At 43.8% G+C, this 23,901-nt stretch overlaps 4 pseudogenes; 1 reads left to right on the top strand and 3 right to left on the bottom strand.

Moving 5' to 3' along the window:
- Positions 1 to 440: 440 nt before the first annotated feature.
- Positions 441 to 2,703, bottom strand: LOC147451992 (uncharacterized; annotated as a pseudogene).
- Positions 2,704 to 8,197: 5,494 nt separating this feature from the next.
- Positions 8,198 to 11,215, top strand: LOC147451991 (uncharacterized; annotated as a pseudogene).
- A 1,905-nt stretch (positions 11,216 to 13,120) lies between these two features.
- Positions 13,121 to 13,851, bottom strand: LOC147451990 (uncharacterized; annotated as a pseudogene).
- A 7,569-nt stretch (positions 13,852 to 21,420) lies between these two features.
- Positions 21,421 to 21,988, bottom strand: LOC147451989 (uncharacterized; annotated as a pseudogene).
- Positions 21,989 to 23,901: the final 1,913 nt, after the last annotated feature.

The raw sequence follows: 23,901 nt of genomic DNA, 5'->3' as shown, positions 1-23,901 counted from the left end.
CGCCTGTGGTCTCGGTTCTGCAATGCGACTCGTGCAGCACAAGATAGCAATCAAAGAAGATGCAAAAAAAAAAAAAAAGATAAGGTGCCCGCACAGAGAGTTTTTTTAACTCATAAAATCCCTCCTACAAAACCCTTCATTTTGACCTTTATACTTAGGTCTTGTGGGAGGAGGGTTTCCCATAGATACATGGCTCAATAATCAATTGTGTGCTTGAGTTGGGAATCAATACAACTTGGAAGCCCATGGCCCCAAAAGATAAACTCTTTACATTTGAATAGCAAAAATATTACGAGCCCGACTTCAAAGCAGAAAATTAATACAAAAAGGCGGGGATTTGACTTGATGTAGTGGTGGCCGCTATCCACCGTTGCTAACCTGCAACAGTCCCCCCCTCCTAAACCAAGTCGTCCTCGATATGGGGTTGTTGTGGAGTGTGTTTAAGCGCTTGGCATTTCATCTGTCCAATTGAGTGGACATCTTTCTAATCTGTGCCCTGCCATAAGCTTAAGGGCCGCTTTGAACTGGGCCTTCTTCTCCTTTTCAATGGATGATAGTGGGATATTCTGGATCCCATGCTTCAACTCGATTGCTGTATAAATTACATATCTTGCTCTAAGGTCTGCGACTTCGATGTTGAAGATCTTTGAATTATAGGAGAAGAAGCCGGTGTAGAAAGCCTCTTCGAATGTTTGGAGGTAGTAGCTGGGAAAAAACATTAGACGAGCAAAAAATCCATGCAAAATGACTTCATCTGGTTGGCCGGATAAATCATAGTATAGGCCTCTTGTACCCTCCAAAAAACCCAACCAGGGAGTGTCGGTTAACTCCGTCTGGTGGTATACCTGTATACAGGTTAGTAGCATCCGACATATTTTCCTTAGCATGCCTGTAGATAGGTCTGGGAGACCTCTGTACATTTCCTCAGCTTCAGTCAATGATCTGATCATATATTCTTCTGTAAGGTAGTCACATGGCTTAGGAGCTGGCAGTAGTGGATAGTTCATCCAAGTGGGATGCTCCTTCTGAAGGTGCTCAAACTCTTGCCATGTGTATACTCGCGGACAGGGGCAGACTGTAGGATCTTCTTTAATGTATCTAGGTGCATGGACTTGATGGATAAGAAATTCTGGATGCTTCTTAAGCCATCTCTGTCGCCATGTAGGTTCAAGACTTTTCTCCAGCATCTGCTGCTCCTCTGCCGTCCTTTTAAGCTCATCTAATATACTCTGCTTGAAATCAAGAGATTCAAACTTCATCAGTGGAAAGGGAAGCATGCGCACATACCAAGCTTCATTTATCTGATGGGGAGTTAGGTGAGCGACATTTGCAGAGTGTAGTATACGCTGCTCCCAGCTTAGGCTCTTCCAATGATACCTCTCATGGAGGGTCTCCATGCGCTCTCTTAACTGCAGCTCTGCCAATTCATTCAATGTAAGCTCTTTGTCTGCTACTTCAGCTGTAGTAGGCTCTGGCTCTGTAGGCAGGTGCAGATATTGGTTCCTCTGGAGGCATCTCTTGCTGTATAGTCCCTTCTATCTCTAGTGGCCTGGCTTCAGGCCTGGTAGATGTAGGCGCTATATTTGGCCGTGAACTTGAAGCTTTTAAGAGTGCCAACTGTTGCTTTAAATTTGCATTTTCTAGAAGTAGTTGGTCTTTTTGTAGCATAGATTGAGCTACCAGCTCTTCTCTCTGGAAGGCTTCCATCCTCAGCTTCTTCTCGAGCTCTTCTATTTTCTCATCTTTTTCTTGCATAGCTATTTGAGCTGAGGAGGAGGTGGCCTCAGCTGCTGCATAGCCTTTGAGCTTGTTGATGAGTTCACTTTGAAGCTGGACTTGGGCCTTTAAGGAAGTGGTGTGATCCGTGCCCAGACCATACATAAATTTGAGTCCACTATACTCATGTCTTGCTTTCTGATGCAGCTCCTTTTCTGCTGTAAACTGAGTATGTAGTTTTCTTAGCTCATCATTAGTGTTGGCTAGCTGTTCTTTCAGTTGAGCTACTTCTTGGAGTGCCTTTTCAAGCTGCAAGCTCTTTGTAGCTGTTTCTTGCTCAAGCTGCCTGGCCTGATGCTTCATTCCTTCGGTCATCATTGTAATCTGAGAAGCAAAGAAGTCCAAGCCTTGACCGAAGGTCTGCATCGGCGGTGGGACCACTGCTGGCGGAGTGTGGAATATAAGTGGTACTGCAGATGTGTCTTCTTGTGCCTTTGATGATTCAGCTATTGGTGTGTGAGCTAGACTTTCAGCTTTTTTTTGCTTCTCTGGCATAGCAAGCTTGACAGTTTCTTCCTTTGGAGGCGGAGCCGCTTCATCATCTTCGAGGTTGACAATAATTGGAGCACTTTGGACCTCTAGCTCTCCCTCTCCTTCAAGTCCTGCATATTTTTGACTTAGCATGTAAGTTCTTGTTACAGAGACAGATACCTTTCTTGCCACAATTTCTCCACTCAATTGAGTTGAATCTTGCTTTTGCTTCTGAGCTTCGTCTTTAGCTATCTCAGGCTCTGTTTGTGTTGCTTGTCAAGGTTTTGCTTCTGATATGTGTGGCTCTTCAGGTTGTGGAGGAGGAGATGGAGGCTGTTGGTCTGTTACAAGTGGTTCATATGCTGTTGAGCCCCCCATTCTTTCCATCCTCTCTTTGGCAAGTCTTTCCTCCTCTTCCTTTAGATATGCTTTGAGAAGGAGGTCCTCTTCGGCCATGGTGACTGAGGGCTTTTTGACGCGTGGTTCTCGTGGATTCCACTGCTCCTCAAGGTCACCGGCTAGTACCCGTTGCTTCTTGTATGCTTCTTTTAGGTGTTCAAGGCGAGCCTTCTTTTGTAGTGGATCCTCTTGTACTGGAGCTGTGGGAGGTATTTTCCTTTTCCTTGTCATCAATGGGGTGTGTTCTTCTTCCTCTCCCTCAGTCTCCGGCTCTGATGCTTGTGTTGGTTGTGGTTTAGAAGAGGTTCCCGCTTGTTCTTCCTCTTCGGAATCACTTTCTGGTTGCGAGGCTTCATGATGTGTTTCCTCTTCTTCCTCCTCCTCTTCTTGCAATGTCACTAACCTCCTTCTTAATCCTGCCCTCACTGGCTTAGCCTTCGGCTTGGGTGGCTCGTCGTTAGAGGAATCAATATCTTGTAACCAATCTTGTTGGGAGGGAGCATGTGGTAGCTGAGTTGTGGCCCCAATGGCCTCATATGCAATTCTTGTCAGAACTTCGGGTGCAGCTAAATATTTGACAGGGCCCTTTCTTCGGAGGTGAAGGAGATTATAATGAATGTACTGTGGATGATATATATCCACAGGGGCATGTTGTCGGCAAGCCCATGAGAATGTAGTAGCCACTGCATGGTTGGGGGTGGTGAAGCGGGGCGGTCTTTTATCTGTAATATGGAAGAAGTGTTGATAAATCCGGGTGGGGAACCGAGCCCTCTGGCAGATAATGCTATCAAATGTAGCGGTTGAATCCCGCTTTACAAATGTATTTGGCTCTCTTTCATGTCGAGCCCTCATTGGCATCCCCGTGTTTGACAGGTTCAATGCAGCTGCAATAACTTCTTGGCTTATGTGTACTTGGAATTTTTCATTGGCCATATTGGTGATATGGGCAATGCCATCTACTTGAAATGTGTGCAGAAGCTCATAAGCTCTCTGTAAATCTACTCCGCACGGCTCCATTTCAAAATACCTATGCAGATCCACTTTTTCCAAGTCATCTTGGTGCTGGCTGGTGAGCCCGTAGACTTCTCTTGGGGTTAGGGGGACATCCACCAGTTGGTTGTCTGGGGTTATGAATATTCCCTCATATATGGTTGCACTGTGTGCTTCCAAAATCTCTCTCTTTAGGTAGGTGGTTGCTTCCTTCATTGTCCTCTTCAGGATAGTATAAGGGGGCATCTCTTCTAATTCTTGCTTGATGGACTTTCTTCTGGGTCTCTTGGCTGGACTCTTTTCTTCTTGCATTTTCCCTATAAACAGACCACCAACTTGAAAGTTGTCAGTGTCTAGTCAGAGTGCTGGATAGGAGCTTCAACTGAATCTTTGATGATCATCAAATTCAAGTAACACTCAAAATATATGTATAAAGCATGCTTGCAAGCCCAAAACACTAAAACTGACAATTTAGCAACACCAGACAGTGAGCGTGTTTATTGTCTCCAGTAGGTGTTTTTGGCACTTTGAGGTGACAATGAGTGCATAGGCATGTGATACAATGCATGTGGAGTGTACTCCCCAATTTTGGTGTAATATGGAGCAATATACCATGATATATGGCAAACCCTAGATGGTAGGTGAGCTGTATAAATAGGTAACTTAGTGAAATTTTGATGCATAGTGCTTGTGGTTTCACAAACGTTGTGCAATGAGGCTAGATACATCTTTTGATGGGGTGCAAGTGAACTTCTGGGCATTGAGACAGTAAGAGCGCTTACTGTCTCCAGAGTGATATGGAGCTGGTTTTTTTTTATCTGTAATGCTAGGGTTAGCTGGAAGGCATCATTTGATGATTTTTGATGTGATGACTTTGATAGTGTGATGCTCCTTGGCAACAGTAGGTCCAGAGTTGTCTAGCTGGTGTGACTGAAATGGCTAAGTGATGGTTTTTTGCATTTTTACTTGGTAGGAGGCTTAGCCAATGTAATCATGGTGATGTATAGGAGCTATCTGGAAACTCTGGTAGTAGTCTAGACATGGAAGACAGTAAGAGCGCTTACTGTCTCTTGAGCATTTTTTGAACTTTTTGAGAATGTAGCTTTATGGATGGCTCATAGAGGCTCTAAGAAGCAATTGTGGAGCTTGGCTCTCAACTTGGAATTGGGTATCATGGTTTCTTCACCAGGATTGATGTTGGCAGACTAATGAGCTTGGATTTTGGTCTAAGGATGGGGCTTTTGTGATTTTGTGGGTCAAATGCATGTATATTGATGTATATTGAGGTGCATATGTGCTCAAAGTTGAGAAATTGGCCAAAAATCCCTTAGAGACAGTAAGAGTGCTTATTGTCTGGGGGATCAAAGGAGTGACATGCAATTGGAGTTTTGTGTTGGGACATTGTAGCTAGGCCCTATACACCCTTTTGGTGTGGTCACTTGTCATTTTTGACATCCACATTGGGTGTGGTGTCTTCCCAGACTCCTAAAGCCATCTGATGACTCTGTGTTGGTCTCGGCCTTCCGGGTTAGCATATGCCTATGTGGCATTGTTATTAGACCTATCTCTGAGGTCTCTGTGAAGTCCTATGTGGCATTGTTATTAGACCTATCTCTGAGGTCTCTGTGAAGTCCTATGTGGCATTGTTATTAGACCTATCTCTGAGGTCTCTGTGAAGTCCAATGTGGATGTCATTTTTGACATCCACATTGGGTGTGGTGTCTTCCCAGACTCCTAAAGCCATCTGCTGACTCTGTGTTGGTCTCGGCCTTCCGGGTTAGCATATGCCTATGTGGCATTGTTATTAGACCTATCTCTGAGGTCTCTAGAGTCTGCTGTGTTTTCTACGGGATTGTGCCTTCCCAGCACTGTGTGTGCTTGTTACGTGCTTGTAAATGAGTCAAACAAGCATTAAATGACTTGAAAAGTATTCGTACTTACCCCTCATGGTAGCCATGACTGCAATGTGGAAGCAGGTGGCATGTGGAAGCAGGTAGCAATATGCTCTCTCAAGCTCTCTTTCACAAGGACAAGTAGCAAATGAGCTTAGAAATGAGGGCTTGGGGTATACATACCTGGGGCTTAGGATGTGCAAGTGCAACCACCCCCATGGTTAGTCCCAACTCACATGTTAGATGACCTACGGATCAAAAATTTTGCGATTTGGACACCGTATGGCCAAATTCCATCACTTTTGCACTTTGAGCCTTTTCGCTTTAAAAATATGGTTTCCGTCATTTTCCGCAACCTGACCTGTTGACATTGGAAATCCATTCTGAAAATTCTTGCGGGTTTCCTAATATTAGGAAATATTTCTTGTATCTCTGTTTTATTTTTGGCGGCTTATTACTATTTATTAGAAAATAAAAAGAGAAAAATAGCAAAGAAATAACAAAAAAATAGCAAATCACTCCAAAAATTATCCGAAAAATCATAGGATGTTCCGATATCTTGTATTTATTTAAGATAGCTAAAAACTAAATTTTGAACATATTTACACACACCTAGGGGTATATATCTAGTAGTTTCCCCTTTTTTACCTTGATTATGTAATATTGTATTTGAGAATGTTGCAAGCATACCTATGCCACTTGGCAGAATCCCATTGGAGAGATATAATTATTGTCAAAAAAGCGAAAGGGCGAAAGGCAGTTGGAAAACGAGTGGAGCATATCATAGCCGCGAAGAGAGAGAGAATGAGGTGCACGGAGGAGAGAGAGAATCCCATTGGAGAGATATAATTATTGTCAAGAAAGCAAAAGGGCGAAAGGCAGTTGGAAAACGAGTGGAGCATATCTTAGAGAGAGAATGAGGTGCACGGAGGAGAGAGAGAGACAGAGAGAGAGCGCGAAGCTCTGGATTGTTTTCTTCTTCGGATGCAATCATCTACACGTGCAGCTTGAAGGCCTCCAGCTTCGGATGCAATCACCTACACGTGCAGCTTGAAGACATCTCACATCATGCAAGATGTTGGTATGGGCCAAAAAACAACCAAGCGCTCGGACTCTTCGGAATCTTGTCTCTTGGAGTGCATTGATTGTGGGATACGCCCAACAAGGCATGGGCCAAAAAACAACCGAGCGCTCGGACTCTCCGGAATCTTGTCTCTTGAAGTGCATTGATTGTGGGATACGCCCAATAGGGCTAGGGTCAGGAACCTCTGGATTGTTTTAGCATATGCAAAGAGAGGGCCTCAAGCTCCGGATGCAATCACCTACAGGTGAAGCTTGATATGCCCAACAGGGTCCTAGCGCTTGGTTGTTTTCAGCAGATGCAAAGAGAGGACAGCTCTCCCAAATGCAATCTCCTACGCTTGTATCGCATGTGGCATTATGTAGATGGTGATATGGGCAAAAGAATTCATGATGATATTGTTAGCCAGAGGTTGTCGAAAATTATGCATGTGCTGATAAGGGCAAAATAATTCACGATGATATTGTTAGCCAGAGGTTTTCGGAAAATAACAAGGTACTTGGCACTCTCTTGGCATGTATACCAAATGTGGTGCACTTGAGAAAGCACTAAAAGTGCTTGAGAAGCTTATTGTTCGCAGGGGCATCTCTTGGAATTCACTAAATGTAGGATATGCACAAGAGGACCAGGGCTAGGAAGCTGTGAACTGTTTTCAGCAGATGTGAAGCAGGAGCTATCTTCGGATGCAATCACCTACACGTGAAGCTTGAAGGCATCTTGTATCATGCTCCTATCAGTGCCCAACAAGTCTTTGATGAGCTTACTATGCGGGATGTCGTCTAGTGGAATGCAGTGATTGCAAGATATCCCAACAGGGTCTGAGCGCTTGGTTGTTTTCAGCAGATGCAAAGAGAGGACCAGATCTCCCAAATGCAATCACCTACGCTTGTATCGCATGTGGCATTATGTAGATGGTGATATGGGCAAAAGAATTCATGATATTATTGTTAGCCAGAGGTTGTCAAAAATTATGCATATGCTGATATGGGCAAAAGAATTCACGATGATATTGTTAGCCAGAGGTTTTCGGAAAAACCAAGGTACTTGGCACTGTCTTCGCATGTATACCAAATGTGGTGCACTTGAGAAAGCACAAAAAGTGCTTGAGAAGATTATGTTCGGAGCGGCATCTCTTGGAATGCACTAAATGTAGGATATGCACAAGAGGACCAGGGCTAGGAAGCTGTGAACTGTTTTCAGCATATGTGAAGCGAGAGCTATCTCTAGACGCAATCACCTACGTGTATATCTTAAAGGCATGTAGTTCTACACAAGATGCTGATATGGACACAGAATCTTGTCTCTTGGAGTGCATTGATTGTGGGATACGCCCAATAGGGCTAGGGTCAGGAACCTCTGGATTGTTTTCAGCATATGAGAAGAGAGGGACTCAAGAAGCTTGAAGGCATCTCGCATCATGCTCCTGTCAGTGCCCAACAAGTCTTTGACGAGCTTACTATGCGGGATGCTGTCTTGTGGCATGAGGTGATTGCAAGATATGCCCAACAGGGTCCTAGCGCTGGGTTGTTTTCAGCAGATGCATAGAGAGGACAGCTCTCCCAAATGCAATCACCTATGCTTGTATTGCATGTGGAATTATGCAGATGGTGATATGGGCAAAATAATTCACGATGATATTGCTAGCCAGAGGTTGTAAAAAAAAAACAAGGTACTTGGCACTCTCTTGGCATGTATACCAAATGTGGTGCACTTGAGAAAGCACAAAAAGTGCTTGAGAATCTTATTGTTCGGAGGGGCATCTCTTGGAATGCATTGAATGCAGGATATGCACAAGAGGACCAGGGCTATGAAGCTATGAACTATTTTCAACAGATGTGAAGCAAAAGCTATCTCTAGACGCAATCACCTACGTGTATATCTTAAAGGCATGTACTTCTACGCAAGATGCTGATATGGACACAGAAATTCATGATGATATTGTTACTCAAATGCATACCGTAGTCGAGAAGAGAGAGAGAATCAGGTGCGCGGAGCACACACACACACACACACACACACACACACACACACACACACACACACACACACACACACACACACACAGAGCAAAGCTCTAGATTGTTTTCAGCATATGCAAAGAGAGGGTCTCAAGCTCCGGATGCAATCACCTACACGTGCAGCTTGAAGGCATCCCAACAAGTCTTTGACGAGCTTACTATGCGGGATGTCGTCTTGTGGAATGCATTGATTGTAAGATATGCCCAACAGGGTCCTAGTGCTGGGCTGTTTTCAGTAGATGCAAAGAGAGGGAAGCTCTCCCAAATGCAATCGCATATGCTTGTATCTTCAAGGCATGTGGCACTGTGCAGATGCTGATATGGGCAAAAGAATTCATGATGATATTGTTAGCCAGAGGTTGTCGAAAAAAAACGAGGTACTTCGCACTGTCTTGGCATGTATACCAAATGTGGTGCACTCAAGAAATCACAAAAAGTGCTTGAGAAGCTTACTGTTTGGAGTGGCATCTCTTGTAATGCACTGAATGCAGGATATGCATAAGAGGACCAGGGCTAGCTGTGGACTGTTTTCAGCAGAGAGCTATCTCCATACGCGATCTCCTACGTGTATATCTTAAAGCCATGTTGCTCTACGCAAGATGCTGATATGGACACAAAAATTCACGATGATATTGTTACTCAGATGCATACCGTAGTCGGGAAGAGAGAGATAATCAAGACCGCAAAGCTCTGGACTATTTTCAGTTGTAGCTTGAAAGCCTCCAGCTCCGGATGCAATAACCTACATGTGCAGCTTGAAGGCATCTTGCATGATGATCGCAAAGCTTTGGACTGTTTTCTTCTGCAGCTTGATTGCATCAGCTCCGGATGCAATCACCTACACGTGCAGCTTGAAGGCATCTCACATCATGCTAGATGTTGGTATGGGCAAAAGAGTTTACGATGATCTTGTTAGTCAGAGCACACCGCAGCCGGGGAGAGAGAGTATATCAGTAATGGTTGAACTAGCTTCCTCTCCAAACTCTTGTCTCTTCGAGTGCATTGATTGTGGGATATGCCCAACAGGGATAGGGCCAGGAACCTCTGGACTGTTTTCAGCATATGCGAAGAGAGGGCCTCAAGCTCCGGATGCAATCACCTACACGTGTGAGTTGAAGGCATCTCGCATCATGCTCCTGTCAATGCCCAACAAGTCTTTGACGAGCTTACTATGCGGGATGTCATCTTGTGGAATGCTAGATATGCCAAACAGGGTCCTAGCACTGGGCTGTTTTCAGCAGATGCAAAGAGAGGGCATCTCTCCTAAATGCAATCACCTACGGGTGTATCTTCAAGGCATGTGGCATTATGCAGATGCTGATATGGGCAAAAGAATTCACGATGATATTGTTAGCCAGAGGTTGTCGGAAAATAATGAGGTATTTGGCACTGTCTTGGCATGTATACCAAATGTGGTGTACTTCAGAAAGCACAAAAAGTTCTTGAGGAGCTTACTGTTCGGAGTGGCATCCCTCGGAATGCATAAGAGGACATGTGGATTGTTTTCAGCAGATGTGAAGTGAGAGCTATCTCCAGATGCAATTGCCTACGTGTATATCTTAAAGGCATGTAGCTCTATGCAAGATGCTGACATGGACACAAAAATTCATGATGATATTGTTACTCAGATGCTATTGAAAAGAGATTCCATGCTGACACTCCCTTGGTCGATGTGTATGCCAAATGTGGTGCACTTCAGAAAGCACAATTAGTGCTCGAGGAGCTTTTTGTTTGGAACAACATCTCTTGGAATGCACTGATTGCGGGATACGCACAACAGGAGTAGGGCTAGAAAGCTCTAGGATGTTTTCAGCAGATGCATAGTGAGATCCTTTGTCCAGATGCAATCACTACGTATGCATCTTGAAGGCATGCGGCTCTATGTAAGATGCTGATATGGGCACAAAAATTTACAAGTTCTTTGTTTGTCTGAGGCTTTTGAAAATAGAGGTCGTGGTTGGCACTCCCTTGGTTGATATGTATGTCAAATGTGGTACGCTTCAGAAAGCATAAAAAGTGCTTGAGGAGCTTCTTGTCCGGAATGTCGTCTCTTGGAACGCACTGATTATGGGATATGCGCAACAGGAGCAGGGACAAAAAGCTCTAGGATGTTTTCAGCGGATGCAAAGCGAGTGTATCTCTCACCATTCAGTCAACTAATGCAGGGGAGCCCTGGAATGTCTTGCTTGGTCAACTTTCTTCTGATATACTTTGAGGCATTCTTGTTCAATCTGTAGCAACATCTTGTCTCTCTCTCCATGGCTTTCTCCAACTTCATCCCATATGTACTATCAACGAGGCTATCAAAAACCTTAAATATGTTGACATGCTAGCAAGTAGTAAGCAGAAGGGAGGAGGGCCTTGCTGGAGTCGTAACATCATACTTGTTGCATATGCATGCCTGTCAGATCACCCCGCTACACTAGCATTGGGCTAAAACAACATTCAACATGAGGAAGCAAAAGAGAAAACCTACAGCTCATGTAGTAGAGAGCCACACTTACACTTCAGAGAGCACCAGAACTTGTTGAAAAGCTTCCTATCTTGAGTGTGGACTCCTGGAACGCACTGATTGCAGGATTTATCGACAGGGGGCAAGCCAGAAAGCTGTAGTCTATTTTAAACATATATGAAGTGATAGCTCTGGTCTGGTTTTAGCAGATTCGAAGTGATGGCCCCCCTCATGATTGCAAGATTTGCGCCAAAAGGGCAGCGCCGCCAAAAAGCTCTAGGCTGTTTTCAGCAGATGCAAAGCAAGGAATCTTGGAGAAAGATGTCATGTTTGGCCGTATTTTGATCAATATGTATGTCAAATGGGATGCCCCAAAGACTACGAATTTGTGTATGTGTGCATGTGACCCTACCGACGAACGATACGACGGACTCAACATCAATCGACATGTTTGCAGAAGTCACAGAATGGATGACGATGGTAGAATGTATACTCGTGGGAAGGTGGCGGAACAATGCAAGGAAGGTCTAGAAGCGGCTCCATCCAAGATTGTGAATTGATCCATACGACCAATGCCAAAGGTACACTTATATTCCGTATTTTGGTTTCCTTTGTGTGATCTCAAAAGTACTTAGATTAAATCATGTACACATTTAAGCAATAAATTTACATCATTTTTTTTAAAAAAGATTGTAGATGAAGGTGACAAATGCTGAAGAATTTTTGTGATGTCCAACAAAGGAACATATAGACAATACGTCACGGCAAGGCAATGTGGAATAATACATGTCTTCATAAAACATCGGTAGTGAGTTCTTCCTTGTAAAGTTGTAATATTTTTACAATAAGAAAGTCCCTCCAGCACTGGAGGAGAAGCATAAGTCCCCCTTCAACACTGAAGGGGATAAAAGTGACGGGGGAAGGGCACGTTCCCTACGGTATTATTATAAATGTGGAGAACGGTGCCAACTCCACACCATACATATGTATGGTTTTTTCTTTTTTTATGGACACGAGCATCGTAAATGCACGAAATGCATCTCGTTTTGTTTTTATTATAATGTGAAACTCTTTACATTCATACATCTTTTCATGCAAAATCTCATTTGTGATGCGAGGTCATAGAGCTTTTGGCGAAAGCTTCGAGGAGAGATGCTATGGAGCCATCATCACGAGCTATGCCAGTCGGTAAAATCCACACCACTATCGTTATTTTACTTCTCACCATCTGCACAGTGAGTCAATCAAGGCAAACTAGTTACCACTATTCAGGGCAGAAAATGTAAACTTGGTCAAGAAAATTCGCAATAAAACACAAAATAAGTCGGAAAACATTTGAATACACTGCCCTATCATCATTTTGGGTCCGCATTTGGAATGCCTCCCCCCCCGCCTATCTGGAGTCCTACTGGACATCATTGTGTCATACTAGTGGTGTTGTGCAAGGGTAAAACATTGGTGCCTATGCAAGGCTGTGTAATTAGCCCTATGCATGCATACTCGGTCAGTGCATGGAAAAATTAATGCTATGCAAGATGAGGGTCTTAAGCAGATTGCTTAAGGGCATCTGCTAGCGAGGTTTCCAAGTGGTAGAATGTTTTCAAGAGACTAAGTTTCTCGGACATGGTCAGAACTGGTGGTGGTTTGATCAATGTTGACGTGTTGAGTACCTGTTGATGTGTTTTAGGTTGCCATTGCAACCTGGATGTAGCCGGTTTCGGGTTTGGAATCTTTCGTTTGGGTTGCCATTTATACGAGACGGCAGTTTTGGTGGGCTGTTTAGGAACCCTAACTTGTTTGTAGTGAATATGACTTTTGGGTTTGATTTTCCTGGGCGGTGGGTGGGCTCGGGTGTACTGTTTGGATTGTCGAGTAGCTGTGATTACCGTGTGGTTGTCTTTTGGCAGCGGGGGTTGAGCAACTATTGGCTTGGGTTGCTTGGGACGCCAGACTTGCTTGGTTTTCTGTATAGGAGTAATGACATTAGTAGGTTTGATTGGAGTCCACCTATATTTGCTGGATGTTGTCGATGTGTTGGGCACTAGTGGTGGCTTTGCTCTCCAGACAAGTTGTTGGCTAGGCTTTGGCGGTGGAGATTGTGGATTTGATTGTTTTGGCCGCCAAACTTGCTTGTATGTTGGGCGAGGTAACTGTGGAATTCCGGATTTATGTTGAGGCCTTTTTTTGGTGTGAGGAAGTGTAGGTTGTGACACTAGTTCTTCAATGCTGACCTGACATGCAGCATCAACAGTTTCCTTTGGCTGACGGTTGTACAATTGCTGAAACAGGTGCAGGTGGTGGAGGAAGGAATTTCTGATTGTTTTCTCGTAGTTGCTGATGAGGGACCTCCTCCTCGCTTGCAAACAACACTTTGCTGACCTTTCCCTCTGCTTGAAAGTACATTTGCTTACTTGACCAATGCAAATAAGCGTTGTATCTCCTTTGCCAGGTTGTACCAAATACGATGGGGGAATAATCATCTTGAACATCGCACACGTGAAATTGATGAGTGCACAACAGGCCATTGATATACAAGGGTATCTCCGCCCAGCCTTTGGTTATGATAATTGCATTATTGAAGGCTTCACAACAACGAAATTCCGGCACTAACTGAACATCTGTCAGCTGATTAAAGAAACTGTATGTGACGTAGTTGTAATGAGCTCCTGAATCCACTAAGGCATAGGTTGGAACTTTATCTAGGGTCACTTCAATCAGAATGCAAGGATCAACATCTTCATCATCCAGATCAAAAGGAGTAATCTGATACATCCGAGTCCACTTTTGCTTGTTGAATCCCTGTTGTTGCTGCTTTCGTTTGAGTTGTCGAAGCCATGCTTCTTCTTGAGCTTCTTCTTTGATAAATTTGGCTGTAGCTTTTCGACAACCAGCTGCATGCACCCTCTCAAGCATTTCTGGAGTTAGCGGGAGATGATATTTCTTTAACCTGCATCCACTAATCCAATTAGGCATCTCCTCTCCCTCTAATGTGGCAAGTTTGATGGCCCCGCTAGATGATATATCTGTAATCAAATAGGGTCCCATGCCTCGCTTCTTCAATTTCTTGGTTTTTTGTTTGAGTTTGTAGACAAGCACATAATCACCTTTCTGAAATTCTTTCGTTATCAGGTGCTTGTCATGGAACTCCTTCATTCTGCGCTTTTGCGCGTAGATGCCTATGACAGCTTTCATTCTTGTTTCATCAAGTTTCTCTAGGTCATCTAGGCGTTGTATGAGCTCATGACTTGTCCATTCGAGTGCTTGTGCCACTCTTAAAGTAGGAATTAGGAATTCCATTGGCAATATTGCATTAAGACCATACACCATATTGTATGGTGTTGTATTTAGGACAGTCTTATAGGCCACTCTATATGCCCAAATTGCAGCGTGCAATTTCTGGTCCCAATCAGTCCTATTGTTATTCACTATTTTTGTGAGCACTGTGCATAAGATTTTGTTTGTGCTCTCCACTAAGCCATTGGCTTGCGGGTGATATGGAGCTGACTTCTTATGTATGACAAGGAACTCGTCAAGCAAGTATTCAATCACTTCATTGACAAAGTGGGTTCCTCGGTCAGTGACTATTTCTATGGGTAGCCCATATCTGGTGAAAATTTCTTCATATAGAAACTGAGCGGTGGTGCGTGCATCATTTTTAGTTGTGGCTTTTTCTTCGACCCATTTCGTTAAGTAATCTGTAGCCACAATGATGTATTCAGTGTGACTCCTATAGGCCGGTGTGATCGGACCCACGAAATCAATTCCCCATTTGGAAAATGCTCTAGTTCCTAGCATAGGTCTAAGAGGCATATGGTCCTTTCGCATAGGAACTTTTGCACGTTGGCAGTTGTCACATCGCTTGACATACATCTCCCCGTCTTGAAGGAGTGTCGGCCACCATATCCCTGCAAACATAATCAATTGCGCAGTGCGTTCTGCTGAGAAATGGCCACCAGCCTACCCTGCATGTGCTTACTGTAGGATTGGCAGGTATTCTCTTTCCGATGCACATAGCCTTAACTGATTGTCTTTGTTTCGTTTATAAAATTGATTGCCAATCAGTTGATACATTTCTGCTTCCTTTATTATCACTCGTTCCCTTGTCTTGCTCATTTTCTCGGGAAATGGAGTCCCCTTAAGATAATCGACTATATACTGACTCCATTTAGGTGCTATGGTCACTTGGTATAAGGTGGCATGGTCCACCAGTGGTTTGGCTCTGCATCGTGCACATTCTTGAATGTACTTGTGCACATCCTTCTTCATCCGCGGCCAATACACTCCAAGTCGATTCAACTTCCTGGAAGTCTGGTGGAATCCATGATGTATTCCAATGACCTCTGTGTGAGCTTCAGCCAGATATAGTGGAATCTGATTTGGCTCAATGCATAATTGGAATATACCGTCAGCATTTTGACAATACAATCTTCCACTAATCAGCTTGAAGTTCTTGCTTTCAAAGACCACATCTGGTGACATCAGTCGTTCAGGCCCTACTGAAACTTGTCTGATAGACAGGATTTGGACGATTTTGTGACTCCATCGAGGAATCATTTCTATATTGAAAAGGTAAGCGTCAGGCAGATCATCATCAATCCGCATTGGTGGCTCTCTGCTTAAGATTCGAGACAGATGATCAGCTCGTTGGTGGGTTGTACCTTTTTTAACTACTATAGTGAAGTCAAACTCTAGCAATATGATGAACCATCTGACGATTCTTCCCGTATTGCATGGTTTGTTCACCAAGTAGAGTAGTGCTTCATGATCTACAAAGAAGGTGAAATGATTGGCTAGAAGATAGTGTCTGAACTTCTTTACAGCGTATATCATTCCCAAACCTTCTCTTTCAGTGGTGGTATAATTCTTCTCAGCACTATTCAGCTGTCTACTGGCATAAGATATTGAGAAATCCATATTACCGTCACCAGGTTGAGCTAAGATACACCCAATCGCTATAGCTGAAGCATCTATGTGAACATGGAATTCTTTCGTCCAATCTGGAGCCTTGAGGATAGGAGCCGTGATCAGCGCTTCCTTCAGCTTTCTAAAGGATTCCTCACATTCTTCAGTCCATTTGAATTCAGTGATAAGGGCATACAAAGTTCGTGCAATGTGTGTGGATATCCCATTTTTTGACACTATGTGCCCTAATATCTTCCCTTGTCTAACCATGAATACGCATTTTTCAGGATTCAGGAAGATTCTATATGTTCAACACTTCTCAAAGACTTTCTTAAGGTGAACTACATGTTCATCTCTCGCAAGGGAATGAACACACAGGTCATCCATATAGATTTCCAAGAAATTTCGAAGATACTCCTTGAATGCGTGACTCATCAGTCTTTGGAAGGTTGCTGGTGCATTGGTGAGCCCAAATGGCATCACTCTATACGCATATATGCCCCATTCTGTAGCAAAAGCGGTTTTGTGTTGATCTTCTGGCTTGATCCCCAGTTGATTGTAGCCAGAGAATCCATCCAGAAAACTATACACTCTTTTGCCTGCTACTCTCTCTAGCACGTGTTCGGTTATGGGAAGAGGATAGTTATCCCTGATTGTAGCAGCGTTCACTTTCTTAAGATTGACACATACTCGTAACTTGCCATTCTTTTTGGGGACAACCACAATAGGTGACACCCATTCCGTATGTTCAATCTCATAGATGAATTCTGCTTCCATAAGTTTGTCTATCTCTTCATTTATCTTTCTAGCAAAGGTTTTGTTGTACGTATATGGACGTTGTCTGCTAGGTTTTGCATCAGCTTTTAGGGGAATGGTGTGCTGACAGATAACAGGATCCACACCCTTCAAGTCCTTGTAAGACCAAGCAAAAACATCCCTATACTCCTTAAGGGCATCAATTAATCCCTCTGGAGTAAGATCCGTGGCAATGTAGGCAGGTTTAGGCTCTTCTCCAGGGTTTGCCAAATCAATTCTCTTAGCTTCTTCAGGACCATCATATGATGTCCCGACTTGTTTCTTCTCTCGAACAGGCTGTTCCAAACATATACGCCTATCCTGAATAGTATATCTCTTGTAGTGGGAAGGAACACTGATTCCATCCTACATTGAACTGCTTCCTTCTGTGCTATTTGATAGCTATGTGGTCCATTCTTCATTGGTGTGCAAGCTTTTCTTGGCTAAATTCTCTCGTCGTCGTTCATGTCGCGCTTTTTTAGCGAAAATATTGCTTTTAGCCTCAGGTTCTTTTTTAGGTGGCTGATTCTTCATTCTTCATTTTGTTTCTCTGAAATACATCCCCGTTACCCCATCTTTAATGCAGTCTTCAGCCTTGACTAGCATTAAGAACTGTAATTCGCTTTCTAGCTCCGGCATCGGGTTGGTTTTCTTGTATCTTCTCTGAATCTTCCTCTTGTAGTGCTGCAATTTATAGTGGGGTGGTCTAGGTATCATCAAAGGAATCCTCATTTCATCCTCAGACTCACTATGCTTCCCACTCGAGTGTTCGTCATCTGCATCTTCTATGAAGAGGCACTCTCGTTGGATCCCTTCGTTTTTGACTCAGTGTCGTCTATCGTCTCTAGAGCTGAAGAGCAAGGAGTTAAGTCCCTGATAGAGATTTTGTCTTGAATTGTCAGGCATTGGACTTGCTTCTCTATCTCATCGACTTCATTGACCATTGTAGTCTCCTCATTGCCTTTGTCTATCGTGTGAAGTGCTTTTAGCATGCGTAGGGGGACTAAGTCCAAACCTTCACTGTCACAAAACTTTTTGGGAGTGGTCTCGTTAGTGCTTACATCAAGTGTAGCTAAGATCTGCATCCATTCCAAAGGCTTGAAGGCTTCTTCTGGAAATGGCTCTGCAATATATGCATCATCCACTACACTTCTTTCCAGTTTGCACTCATTTCTATCCAAGCTTCCATTGTCTGAAGCTCCGCACATCCATAGTTGAGGTTTTTCGACCAGAAATGCTTGAATTTCGGAATTAGCTGTTGTGGCTGAGTCAAAATCCTCCACAGGTGTTCGCTGCACATCACGATAAGAGTAATCTTCGAGGTTTATCCTTGTGATGTTGTCCATGTGGCGAAGATATAGGTAGTTGTAGCCCCAGTCTTGTATCATCATGAGCTGGCGCATGAAGGGTCTTCCAAGAATAACTTCATAGTTATTCCTCTCACCGAAATCAACTACTGCGAACGTATGCTCATATTCTATACCACATGACGTTGCGATGATTTTTTCCAATATTCCCAAGGGTCTTTTGACATAACCATTGGCTAATTGTAGCTTCATTCTGGTCTTTCGGAGTGCTGGTTTTCCCCATTTCTCCCAAAGATCTTTTGTGACTATGGCTACACCTGCTCCACTATCCAAAATTGCCATGGTTTTGACGTCATTGAACTCCAGTGGTAGCATCGTGTTGCCTTCCTCACCTTCACAGTAATCTCCAACTTTGTTTACTGGTACAGGTTTGACACTAGCTTTTGTCTTTTGATCGTCACCCAACTCTGCTTCAAGCGTCTCTTGTGAATCCTTTAGACCCAATTTCTCTAAGCATGTGCTCACTTCTTTCCACATATGTGGTCGTATCTTGAGCAGCTCTGCAAACGTTAAAGTGCATCTCACTTGCATGGACAGCAACTCATGAAGCGCGTTAGAGTCTAAGGTTGGCTTGAACGACTTTCTTTGAGACGGAAGGATCATAATGTCAGACTTGGCTTCATATTCGCCTTGATAAGTAGGGAGTTTCTTAAGACTTTCATCTATGCTCTTTGTCGATCTTTCTGACCCTATGTCTCCATACATCGACCCAGCATCTAGATCGGGCATCTAGCGTTCTACATCAACTTCCTCTAGAGGAGCTGACTCGAGTGTCATGCTTCCATCTTTGGCTTTTCTGATTAGCTCCCACAATCTATGAGGCCAATCATCTCTGACTTCAGGTGCCATGGGTGGTTCGTTATAGATGGATTTGTCTGTGCTATTTTCCGCCACTCTATGGTCCAACTCTTGTCTTTTGCTCTCTTCTTCAGGCCGCAATTCTTCATGTCTTTTGCTCTCTTCTTCAGCCCGCGATTCTTCAATCTTTACTTGTGGATCAGATTTCTCTTCTGGTTCCTTGAAGCTAGCTTCTGGAACATTCACCTCCTCAGGTATATCAGATTTTAGGTCAAATGGAGGTTGTTGACTTATCCTTTCCTCAATTGGCATCGCAGGAGGCTTTTCTAATAATGCCTGAGCTGTTTGGATCAATTGTTTGCACATTTCGAACCTCTGTTTCTCCAGCTCCGCATTTGGATAAGTCAACCATTGATTTGCCTGAGTTTGATACGTTTCTATCCTGGCTTCATAGGCTTTTATTATAGCATCTAAGGGTTCACACACCTTCTCAACCAGGACTGATCCACCTGAACTTAGGCTACTGCTCTCCTTATCTTTCTTTTCCTGGTTGTTTGTGTTGTCTATCTTGTTTGGTTCTGCTTCCCCAGAATCAAATGCTACTCCAGAAAGATGCTGTTGCAATTGCTCTTGAGTTTTTGCAAGCTCAGCAGATACAATCTTGTATTTATGATGATTTCTAGCTCTCTCCTTAGAGAGGATTTTACGTCTTTCTACCCTTCGACTAGGAGCTTGACTAGCTCTCTCTTGGCCTTCATCCTTTTTCTCACCTTCTTTCCCCTTAGCTTGAGCTCGTGTAACTGCCTTGACAGGTACAGTCGCTTCAGTCTCCGATCCACTCGAAGAAGGTATCACTCCAATCTTACTTATGGTCGCTTTTCCTTTATTGTCGGTTTTGTTTGGACAGTCGGTATACAAGTGGGTGATTCCGCATTGATTACACTGAGGTTTGATACTCTGTTCCCCCACTGGACAACTGTTCATCAAATGATCTCCACCACACCGGTAACATGGTCCCAATGGTCTTGGTGGTTGTTGAGGAGGTTGCGGGGTGAAATTTTGCCTTGGAGGATAAGATCTTGGCTTCATTCCTCCCTGCTGATTAGCTATGAACATCAAAGTTCCTTGACCCACAGTCACTCCCTTGTTAGACATCATGGAAGTGTCTGGTTGTGGAATGTAACTGGTGGTAGGATTCGACATCCATGGATCATACATCTCCCCCCCTCCTGTACTGAGTTCTACAGTTTGACCACATCCATAGTTCTCGTCCGTGTGGTAGGGCGGTGTAGGCACTAAGGCTCTTTCCTCTATTGGCTGATCTGTATACACATACCTGACTGCTACCTGGGCTTCCCCTGGCAGTGGTGGTTGATGTCCAAGGACAGGTTTCGCTCTTTCCAGCCCTGGTTGAACATCCGGATGTCCTGTGGCATATCTAGGTGGTGGTGGTAGTGCCCTATTCATATGATATGGAGGAATGGCTTGCCCTTTTTGTGGCTGGTACACAGGGTTTTGCTGGTACTGCCTTTCTCTCACATATCCCCTTTGGTGGTAGCATTCTTCCGTCGAATGATTTGTCCACTTTTGTTCTATTTCACACCACTTTTGCTGCCGCAGTCTAGGTTGGTCACGTGGCTGAGGTTGCATCACATGACACTGGGTTGTGGGATGACTCCCTCCACAGATGCTACATAAGCGTAATTGTGGCTGTCTCACATGTTGAGGTGCCAAAGCAATATTGTTGAAACGCTCAAGGAGTTTGTCTATAAGGGCATCGGTTTCTCCAGCGGTTCGCACAGAGGTTGTTGGTCCCGTGTTCACAACACTGGTAGTCACCCTCGAGTCGCTTGACCTGGTATCAGAATCCTTTCGGGATTCTCCATATATATTGCAATTGCCAACCAGGTATACCGCTTCTTTGATAACCTCGTCTAATGTTTGGCATCTTTGAATATGCAAATCCTTCTTGAGATTCTCGTCTAGTAACCCTTCTATGAAGAGCAACGCTAGCCTTTCTTGTTGAGGGATCTCCCTGGGAGGACATCTCTCCACATATTGCTTCAATCTCAAGGCGGCTTCCTTACTTTCTCTTTCTCTTGTTGTTTGAAAGAGTATATTTGTGAGACTGTGTCATGCTTTATCCCACGTTTGGTGAATTCTTGGACAAAGTCAGATAAGAGATCCTCTATGTCAGAGAATGAGCTCTTACTTAATGGCTGGAACCAAGTCATAGTAGTACCATCTAAGGTCAATCCAAAGCCCTCATATTGCGTATGGAAGTTATGTACTTCCTCTGCTCTCAGCACTTGTCTAAAGGCAGAAGCATGGGCATATGGATCCCCAGATCCTGTATATTTAGACGGCATGCATTTGGCGACTTGATGCGGCCTTAGGGGTCTGAATCCTACAGTTGGTGTCCCAAGTACTTGTATAGTGTCCCCTGTATGTGCAGTAGTGGTTCTCTGCTGTGGCCTAGCTACATTTTGCCTTGTCTGAGTAGCTCTACCTGAGTTTCTGTTTGTCTCATTTTGTCGATGAATTCCTCCGGAGAGTTCTTCATCGCGTGGTGGATTCCTTGTTCCCGCTTGGAATGAATATCCACTCATGTTTTGCACTTGTTGCGTGTGGAATTCTTGTTTTTGAATAGGTTCAAAGAAACTAGTCTAACCAGGATTCTGCATAGGTTGCCTCTCTACTTGGATTGGTCTTAGGATGTCATCGTCCATTAAGTTTCTTACTGGGATTGTAGGCGGTGCACTTGCTGCGGGCTTTGCTACTTCAGGGTACACAATGGGTAACCCTAAGTATGTATACCTACTCATCTTTGTAGCAGAGGTCGGCGTGTACTCCTGACCAAACTTGTCTATGATTAAGAATTTGCTTTCATTCAAGAGGTAGACATACAAAGTCTTTTCCGGAGTAGCCTCTTTCTCGTTTACATCCTCATTGACATAGTACGCAACGGTTTCTTCAGGAAAGGCTTTGTAAATTTCCCATCGAGGATTGTCGGACATAAGCCTTCGAGTGGTGAAAGATCTGAACATGGTTCTATTGTTGTTTTCCTCTAGAGGCGGTTTCTCCTTGACCTCATCATCAGCTTTTGTCTTGGACGCATTTCGTCCCCATTGTCCGCGACATCAGGGCTTTTGACTATCGTGTAGTAAGCACCCTGTTCATCCATATAACCTCCTTTGCCATCATAAGTGGCCAGGACCCTATACTGTAATTCAACTGGATTATCTCCAATCTGAACACAGCTATGGTTCATAGAATCCTTGAAGATTCTGGCATCTTGTCCATTGTTATAGGCATACAACAAGATTGCTGGAGGTCTCTCATGGTCTTTGGAGGATTCTCCCATAAAGTTAACTCCCTCTTTGAAGTTCACTGATGGTTGTCCCCGTGCCATGGTCTGCTAGTATAGATCTTCTGATGATGTGTCAGAGATGTAATCCTCTGGGATTGGGCCTAAGGATACCTGGGTGGTCTGATTGACACTCTCTTCCGTAGAAACTTGACTCACCTGGTCCCTAAGTGGTCTATGTCCTGAGGGTACTACAGCTCCTGACCTCAAAAACATGAAACGTGCTTAACCTTGGATGCACTAACCTGGAAAGTTACCTTACTTCCAGTTGGCTGTGCTCTCAGGCTCCTGGTACACCCTGCAAGCAGTTTACACACTTTTACTATCTATTTGAAGTATTTCTCAGTATAGAAACTATATATATACATGCATTCAATGTATAGATTAGGTGGCAAGACAAATATCACAATTTGGGCACTGGAGACAGTAAGGGCGCTTACTGTCTGAAGGACAGTATTGCACTTTCTGTGCTCACAGGATGTATTTTGACACTCCTAGCAATAGGAACCTCTTACCTGGGCTTATACTCACCTTCTGGAGTCTTCACCTGGGTTGTGGGCTTGTTGGCTTGAGTTATGGTCACTTTTGCAGATTTTGTTGTGTATACCAAGCACTTGACAAGACCAAAACACATCAAATTTGGATTATAACTACACAAACTTGCTTGTTACTGAGCCTACAACATGTGTACATGCTTTCGCTTGGTCAGTTGGCCAAATCTGGGTCTGGAGAAAGTAAGAGCGCTTACTGTCTGGACTTGCAGATTGCAGCTTTTTTGGTACCTGACACTTGCTGTGGTTACTAGAGGTGATTTTAAGTGCTTTTGGACACTAATACCAACTATGTACACCAAGATGGCTTTTCTAGGTCACTTCAGTCACTTTACAGCACCAAACACACAAACCTTGGGCAAATCCAAAGTAAACTGAACCTTTCACATCCAGAACACTCCACACATGTGTCCTACTTATTCAAACCCTAAAAAAACAAAGAAAAAACTGAATGGTATCTAAATCCTAAGAAAAAACAGTTTTTAGGTTTTTTTTTTTTTTTTTGGGATGTTTTTGTGCTTGACCTAACATGCACTTTTGGCACACACTAAGCCAAACACTCTTAAGCTAGTGAATGCTGAAAACACAACTTTTACACTAAACTACAATGATACTCTAAACTAACAATGACAGCGGCAAGAAACTCACCTATCCTAGACTAACAAAGCCAAGGATACCTCGACTTTGGCAAAGTAATGAAAGATTCTTTCCGTACAGCCATAACCACACACTAAGGTATCCACTCTAATCTAGGTAGCTCGTCCCCGGCAGCGGCGCCAGTTGTTTTTCGAGTGTCGCTCGTAGCAAGGGAGAACCTACTCAACACATAAAGATGTCAGCTAGGGACGTCACTGACCCGATTAGGGCATGGAGGCGTGCCAAGAGGGTGTTCACCTCTTGTCGAATACCTATGGAATGGTCATCTAAGATCTCTAAGTCCTGTGTGTGCGGGAATACCCAAATCTGCCAAGAATCTCCTACGTCACGAAACTAAGCTAAACCTTGGGCTAATGACCTCGGTTTGACACGAAACTCACCGTAG

This window comes from Adiantum capillus-veneris, chromosome 8 (assembly GCF_014529385.1).
Source record: "Adiantum capillus-veneris isolate H3 chromosome 8, ASM1452938v2, whole genome shotgun sequence".
NCBI classification, from domain to species: domain Eukaryota; kingdom Viridiplantae; phylum Streptophyta; class Polypodiopsida; order Polypodiales; family Pteridaceae; genus Adiantum; species Adiantum capillus-veneris.
The sequence above is the reverse complement of the archived record's forward strand: the minus strand, read 5'-3'. Positions and strand labels throughout refer to the sequence as shown.